Consider the following 8,176-nt stretch of genomic DNA (forward strand, 5'->3'; position numbering starts at 1 on the left):
GAAGTTTGTGAAGTGATTCCTAGATGAATAAAAGATATCTAAGAAAACTTCTTGGAGTTCCTCATTTGGAACGAATGTTTGATGAAAGCGTTAGAAAAAATCATGAAGGAAATCCGAATGAAATTGGTGTTATGGCTAAGTAAATCTTTATTGGTATCAATAGATGGAAACCTTGGAAGAATACCTAAAGAATTTATTGAATGAATTCCAATAACATTTCTTGGACGAATTTCTGTGACAATTCTTGAAAACATTCTTGCATTTTTTATTAGAATTTTCATTCGGAAATTTCTTTTGGATCTTTTACAGTAATTACTTTGGAAATCCGTGCAGGAATTTGTTAGGAAGGTTTTTTTTACGGTTTTTTTTACGCGGTTTTCATTTACGAGGTTTTTTTACGCGGATTTTTGAATTTACGCGGTTTTCATTTACGTGGATTTTCAACCCTTTGAAGCCGGTGTTTTTTCAAGTATTATTATAGAGTTTTTCTGCATATTTCTGTAGTTTTAGTGCTTAACAGCATAAAAAGGGTAGAAAATGATGCCGAGTATTTTTTCTGGATGTCCTAGGCCATCCAAACTGTTCTTGAGTTTAGATCCTAAAGTCTAGGGCTGTAACGATAACTTCTTTCATTATACAAAGCTACGATTTGTAATCTATTATGTCCAGTAAGTCGTTTGAAAGTTCAATAGATAGTTTCAGATCAGTCGGGATATCCTAGGGTCATCCAAACTGTTCTGGAGTTTAGATCCTAAAGTCTACGGGTGTAATGGTTGCTGGGCACGCAACACGAAAAACCCTGCAAAATTCCGCCAGACTGAAAAAATATCGAATGTCGGGTTAAGTCGGGTTAATTTTTATCGAATGTTGGTCCACTGTTGGGGAAACATCGAACAAGTATTGGGTCCATGTTGGGCTTGGTGGCCAAAATAAAAATAGGTGAATGATAGGTTGATGTCGGGTTTGACGTCATCAATGATCGTAAAAGCTTTAAACCTACAATACCACACATTTTGCTTCCTAGCTGGAGCTCAATTGAATGATATGTGCCTTGACTGAGACTGGAGCTGATGTCAATTGAATGATCAGGACAAAATCTTGAAATGTTATCTCAAAATAATTCGTTGAGTTCATTTTTTAATATAAAATCAATAAGGAAGTTATTGTGTTAAAAGATATAAATCATGGTTTTCATTTACGCGGATTTTTGAATAAAAAAAACCTGACTGTATCTTTGAAAATTTATTAGAAAACTCCCTCGGTAGATACTCTGAAAATTTTCTTCGGAAATTGGTTTGGGAATTCCTATATATTTTTTCTGAATTCATTCTTCATTAGTTTCAAATAAATTCTTTAACAATTCATTTGAAAATTGTCTCAGCTATTGTGTACGCAATTCCTTTGATAGCAAGTTACATGTTTAATTTCTGTTTCACTGAAAATTCCTACGGCAATTCTTTTGAGAAATTTTGAGGGAAGAATTAGCATCAGTTAAAATTACCTTATCAAAAAAATTGAGAATTTGTTAGGCAATTCCTTTTGAAACTTCTTCAATCAGTTTTAGACAATGCTTCAGCAATGGCTTTGGAGACTTCTTCCGATTTTTATTTTCTACGGAAATTTCTGTGGAAATTCCATTTACAACTTCTCGTTGATTTTTTTTTCATATTACCTTTGGCGGAGTTTTTTTGACAAAGCCTTTGGAAATCCTTCTAGTCATTTTTATTGGATTTGGTCCTTAATTTCCTTTAAGATTATTGTTGGAGTTTTCCTGGACATTTTTTTTTGAAAACTATTTCGGAAATTCCTTTGAAATTTGGTTTGGTAACTCATTCGGAAATTTCTTGACAATAATACTCAAAATTGATTTAGGTTTTTATTTTTGAAAGTTTCACCAGTGCAGTCCCTTTGCTAGTAAATCTAACAATTGCTTTTGTAATTCTTTCAATAGTTCCTTTCGAAATTCATTCGACAGGTATTTAGAAAATTCCTTAGATTTTAGAAAATTTCTCTAGTAGTTCCTCGGAAATTTCCCTCCGTAATTCCTCTGGAAATTTCATTTGATAATTCCTTACGGAATTTCGTCTTTTGTTACTTTTAAAATTCTATGAGATAGACTCTTGCAAATTAAAAAAAAAAACAAGCATTTACAATGGAACGGCCGAAGAAAATCTCAAAAAATAACTTAAGAAATTTCCAAAAATCTAAGGAAGTTCACAAACAATTTCCTGAGAAAAATCGCAAAAATGTTTGAAGGTATACCAGTAGAAGTTTTTGGGGAATTTCTCTGAGAATGCTTGAAAAAATTCTTACATTTTTTTATTTGAATCAGTTGAATCGTTGAAGAAATAGCAAAAGAATTATTGAATAAACTAATAAAAAAATCTCCTGTAAGAAGTTTGGGAGGAATTTCAAGAGGCCTCTTTGAAGGAATTCCTTTAGAATTTTGAATTGAACCTTGGTAGAATTCTTAACCTTTATGTGGCCGACAGGGTACCCGGGTACCCAGCACCCATTTAAAAAGCACGGTGTAGAAAAAAGCAAAAAGTTTGTCGGACACATAACGGTTAGAACGATCCCTGGAAAAGCCCAAAAGTAACCCTCTGTAGAGCTCTTGAGAATATATTGAATAAATTAAGCAAGGAATGCTTCATCCGATTTATGAAACCTTCGCAGAGGTTCCTAACAAGATCTTTGAAGAAACTCCGAATGATTTTTTTTGAAGAAATATTAAAGAAATCCTTGGAAAAAATCCCATAGGAATTCTTGAAGCGATTCCTGAAAAATTGAATTGGAAGATGGATATCCTATATGAAGTCTTATACTTACATTCTTAAGATGCTTCTTGGCATTCTTGAAGTTTTCCTGAAGAAAGTGGCAAGACAGTCTTAGAAGCAGTCCTTGGAGAAACTTCTAAAGAAATTATTTGATTATATCTTATCAAATCAGGTGTCTGTTCCTTTACTATATAAGCATATACGCTGCTGTTTTCATCCTACTGAAAACAAAGGAATGAAGCGCTTGTTTGATAGAAGTAGAATTATAACAAAAATTACGTAATCAATCTGTGCCGTAATTGCTTTGTTTTCGAATAAGATGAATTTGGGATAGTAAGATTACTAAGGCACGTTCACCCTACCAGGAATCCTCAGAGATTTTTTTGAACAAATTTTCGGAGGAGATGGATATTTCAGAATTCGTGGGAAGATATCCAGAAGGATTTTTGAAAGAAAATCCTACAGAAGTTCGTCTAGGGGAACTCCTGTAGCGATCATTGGAGGATTTTTTTTTAAATTATTATCCAATGGATTATTTGTAAATTTCTTGGAGGATTTCTAGGATGAATCTCTTAATGAAACTTTCGAGAATCTCATTGAAGAAGCCTTGCAGATTGTTTTCGAAAAAAAAAACGTTCTTGAAGGAAATTCTAAAGGAATCCTTGGAAGAAATTCTTAAGAAATCTTTTAAAGAACGCCAAGATGGGTAATGAATGCTTGAGGAAATGTCAAGACAAACTCGTGGATAAATCTATGGAGAAATGCTTGACTTCCGTGGAAAAATCATTTAAGGGATAATTTAGAGGCTCTCCTGAAATAAACCATGGAGGAATGTTTGAAGAAACTCTAGAAGGACTTCTCTTCCGGATTCCGGAATTCCGATGTAATTTCTTGGAAAAATATATGGTTCCAAAAAAATCATTGGCGAATTTTTTGTAGTGATTTTTTTCTAGAATTTCTTAAGAATTCTTTGATCTTATAGATAAATCCTCAGACATATTATTGATAGAATCCTTGGTTAACAAATATTTCGAAAAATATTCGATGCAAGAATTTTTTGAAGTACTCTGAAGTACTTTTAAAAACATTCTCGGAGTCAACACTGTAAGAATTCCTGAAGGGGTGTTTAGAGAAATACTGAATGACACCCTTGCATTAACAACTTGAACGATCCTTGAAGAGAAATTTTTATTCAAGTAAGATTTTTTTTAGAGAAAACGGTAAAGGCATCTTTGAAGGAATTTCTAGAGGATTACTTGATGCTATTCCTAAAAAAAATGTTAAAAAATTTCAACATAATTCTTAGACAAAAAAATCTTACGCTCATTGATGGAATTCCGAGATGAACTTATCCTTGCAGAAATCCCCGAAAAAAATCATGAATGAATACAGAAAACAATTTTCAACATTCCGTCAGTTAGTTGGCTACCACTGCCAGCATCACGCTAATGCTAAGTTCAAAAGTCGAGATGTTTTCAACGTTTTGTACAAAATACAACGGCGTGGTCATTTGAGAGTTAGAAGGATAGATTTATCATTTTAAAATATATACATCTGTAATTTTTATGGGGGCCCACAAATTTGGTTCCGCACCGGGCCTCCAAAATCCTAGCTACGCCACTGCACACTGGGCCAGGAACAGACATTAGCAAGACAAAACCTCTAGCACATTGGGGTTACGTCCTATCAAGTTGGTGTCTTCGGCAAAGTTGTTGGGTTTTATCTGCGCCTAAAATTGCGCTTGGAATTTAGTTCATAAACCCGCCGCATAGGTGGCGCTGCGGTGCTAACTTCCTTATTTCGCATCCTAGAGCTTTGGCGTCTTCGACAAAGTTGTAGAACAGGCAAAAATATGAAAAGTTGCCGAAGACACCAAAATTGTAGCTCTTGAAATAACAAAGTTACATTGATTATTATAAACGAATGATTTAAATTTGCGCTCTTATGTCATTTTCTTGTTTATCAGTCTACATGTTGCCATGGCAACAGAAAACAATAATCGCAGTAGTCGAACAAGATCGTATATTTGAAATAGTGTTTCACTCTTGCAACAATCTTGCGTTTTGAGGAATAATAAAGGGTGATACGGTCAAAATTTGGTCACACATTTTTTTTCATAACTTTAGACTGCGTACACCAAAACAGCTGATTTTTGTACCAGTAATGCTACATTATATGTAGCTTATACCATAAAATTTTCATCAAAATCGATTGAGCATTGGTTGATATATAGATAAAACCATCGACCTACCTTTTTAAAATTTTGTACAAAGGCGCTCCATAGTAAATTTTCGGAAATTTAAGGTCAGTAAAGCACAATATTGATTATAGAACTACCAATACTGCTCCGATTTTTATCAAAATTTTACAGTATAGTTCTATTATGAAAATATGTTCTTAGTAAAATTTTGAGCCATTTTGTATGAATACTTTCAAAGTTGTAGCAGTTTGAATATGAAAAAAAACTGACCGGGTGCCACTTAAGCAAATATAACTTTGTAACGGCTGGATCAAATTGAATGAAATTTTTACACAAGATTTTGATATGCATACTTCACATACAGAAAAATTTTCATTGAAATCGGTTTGGTATCTCTGGCTCTATAAATAAAACAGTAAAAATATGTGAATCCTTTTTGCACAAAATTTTAAAATTGCAAATCTCAGGATTCAAAAATATCTCCGCAAATACTACACCGATTTTGATGAAAATTTTATGGTACAAGCTATATATAATGTACCATTACTGATCCAAAAATCAGCTGTTTTGGTGTACGAAATCTGAAGTTATGAAAAAAATTGTGTGACCAAATTTTGACTTGACTTGAAAAAATTTTACAAAATTTGACCACCTAAACAAATATAACTTTGTAACGGCTGGATCAAATTGAATGAAATTTTTACACAACATTTTGATATGTATACTTTACATACAGAAAAATTTTCATTGAAATTGGTTCAGTATTTCTGGCTCTATAAATAAAAGAGTAAAAATATGTTCTTATTTTTTAATTCTCTTTGTACAAAATTTTCAAATTGCAGTTTTCAGGATTCACAATATCTCCGCAAATACTGAACCGATTTTGATGAAAATTTTATGGTATAAGCTACATAGAATGTACCATTACTGGTCAAAAAATCAGCTGTTTTGGTGCACGCAGTCTCAAGTTATGAAACAAATTGTGTGACCAAATTTTGACCGTATCACCCTTTATATACATTTGTATTACTAGTATAAATTCCTGGTTTAGTATATATGAATGTTATATCGCTAGCTGTCGATGTGCACCTTCCTGATTTTGCCCAAATCAAACGTATTTTTCATAGGTGAATTCACTTATAGTATCTTTTATACTTTTGTTTATACGTTTTAACATCAAATCAGAAACGAATCTGATAAACTGAAAGATTTTTTTGTGGAGCGGACCTGGTTGGATGGTTATAACACTTGACTATCACGCCGAGGACCTGGGATCGAATTCCACTCCCGACAAACTCACAAAATGTGAGTTCTTCCTTCGGAAGGGAAGTAAAGCGTGGGTCCCGAGATGAACTAGCCTAGGGCTATCAATCTCGTTAAAAAAGAAAAAAAAAACTGAAAGATTTTTCAGATAAAAGTTGACAAATTATCCATCCACGGTCTTTATGAGTTGTCAAGATAACGGACTAAAGGTATATTATTTTAATTCACGCATGCAAAATATTGCGGGATCTTTCTTAAAAATAAAACTATCGATGAAGTATGTAGGTGGGATCTTATATGAATATTAAAATCGATTGCCCTGATGGTGAAATGTTTTAAAAGATGCTCATGAAATCTCTCAGCAAACGCATTACGCTTGCTATAATAATTAGGGTGTAAGTGTCATAAGTAATATCACGCTCGCAAATTTTTCCTAATTAAAAACAAGCGATTACGGCACTGATTGATTCCGTTCTTTTTGTTTTTTTGTGTGCTCAGCTCACTTCTAACTAAAAGTACAAAAATAAGAAACAAAACAAACAGTACTTCAATTCCGTGTTCTTCGTAGGATGCAAATGAGAACCATATGCTTAAAAAGGTTACCAATATCTATATTAGTGAAATAAAAAAAATCAACCTTTAGCCATTGTGCCATTTTGAAATCACACAAAAACTGTAAAATGGATAATTTGGAAACTTATGTCTGACAAATCTTTCATATTTTCTGTTGCAGTTGATATTGTTTCAGATTTGACGTGAAAACGGATAAAACAAAAGTAGAGTTGGGACTCATATAAGACGCTACCATCCACTTTACGCCAACAACAATATCTCAGCTCCCATCCGATTTAGTTTATTTTTGGTTTCGTTTAGGCTCCTCTTTAGACTTGTCAAATACTAAAAATAAACTTATTTATATGCACGACAACCTGGAATTTGCGATGAGCGTAAAATGAGTGGCAGCGTCTGGTAGCAGTCCTGACTGTTTAAAAAGATTCAAGAAGTGAATTTACTCACCTAAAAAACATGCGTTTCATTAAGGCAAAATCAGCTATATCACTCATATACACTAAAACAGGAATTTCTACTAGTGATACCTAGACAAATGTATGTATTATTCCTCAAAACGCATGATTGTTGCAAGAGTGAAATACAATTTTCAAAAATACAATCTTGTTCGACTACTGCGATTATTGTTTTCTGTTGCCATGGCAACATGTAGGCTGATAAACAAGAAAAAAGCATAAAAGCGCAAATTTGAGTCGTTCCTTTATAAAATTCAATGTAACTTTGTTATTTCAAGAGCTAGAGTTTTGGTGTCTTCGACAACTTTTCTTATTTTTGCCTGTTCTACAACTTTGTCGAAGACGCCAAAGCTCTAGGATGTAAAATAAAAAAGTTAGCACCGCAGCGCCACCTATGCAACGGTTTTACGAACTAAATTCCAAGCGCAATTTAAGGCGCAGATAAAACCCAACAACTTTGCCGAAGACACCAACTTGATAGGACGTTTCCCCAATGTGCTAGAGGTTTTGTCTTGTTAATCTCTGTTCCTGGCCCAGTGTGACTGGTTTCATCGATAGCGCTAAACTATGACCTGCGAGGTCGTAGTGGATTAGGCCAACAATTCGCGTCCAAAATTCACCAGATCTAGTCTGCATCCTTCCCATACGCCCGCTGCGCTTCACGTACTGTTTAGATTCGAAATGAACACTCGCATTGCAAGTTATTGTTGTCCGGCATTCTCGCAATATGCCATGCCCACCGTATCCTTTCGGCTTCAGGATGCTGGGCTTGCCGGAGAGTGTAGTAAGCTTTTGCTTCAGTTTTCAATTTGAAGTTTATTAGATTATTGTTCGATCTTTTTATTTTGATTGCGATACTAAACTCAATCAAATCAGAAATTAAAGTACTCATCCAGCACCCGTCTCAGTTG

This window comes from Aedes albopictus, chromosome 2 (genome assembly GCF_035046485.1).
Source record: "Aedes albopictus strain Foshan chromosome 2, AalbF5, whole genome shotgun sequence".
In the NCBI taxonomy this organism is placed as follows: Eukaryota; Metazoa; Arthropoda; class Insecta; order Diptera; family Culicidae; genus Aedes; species Aedes albopictus.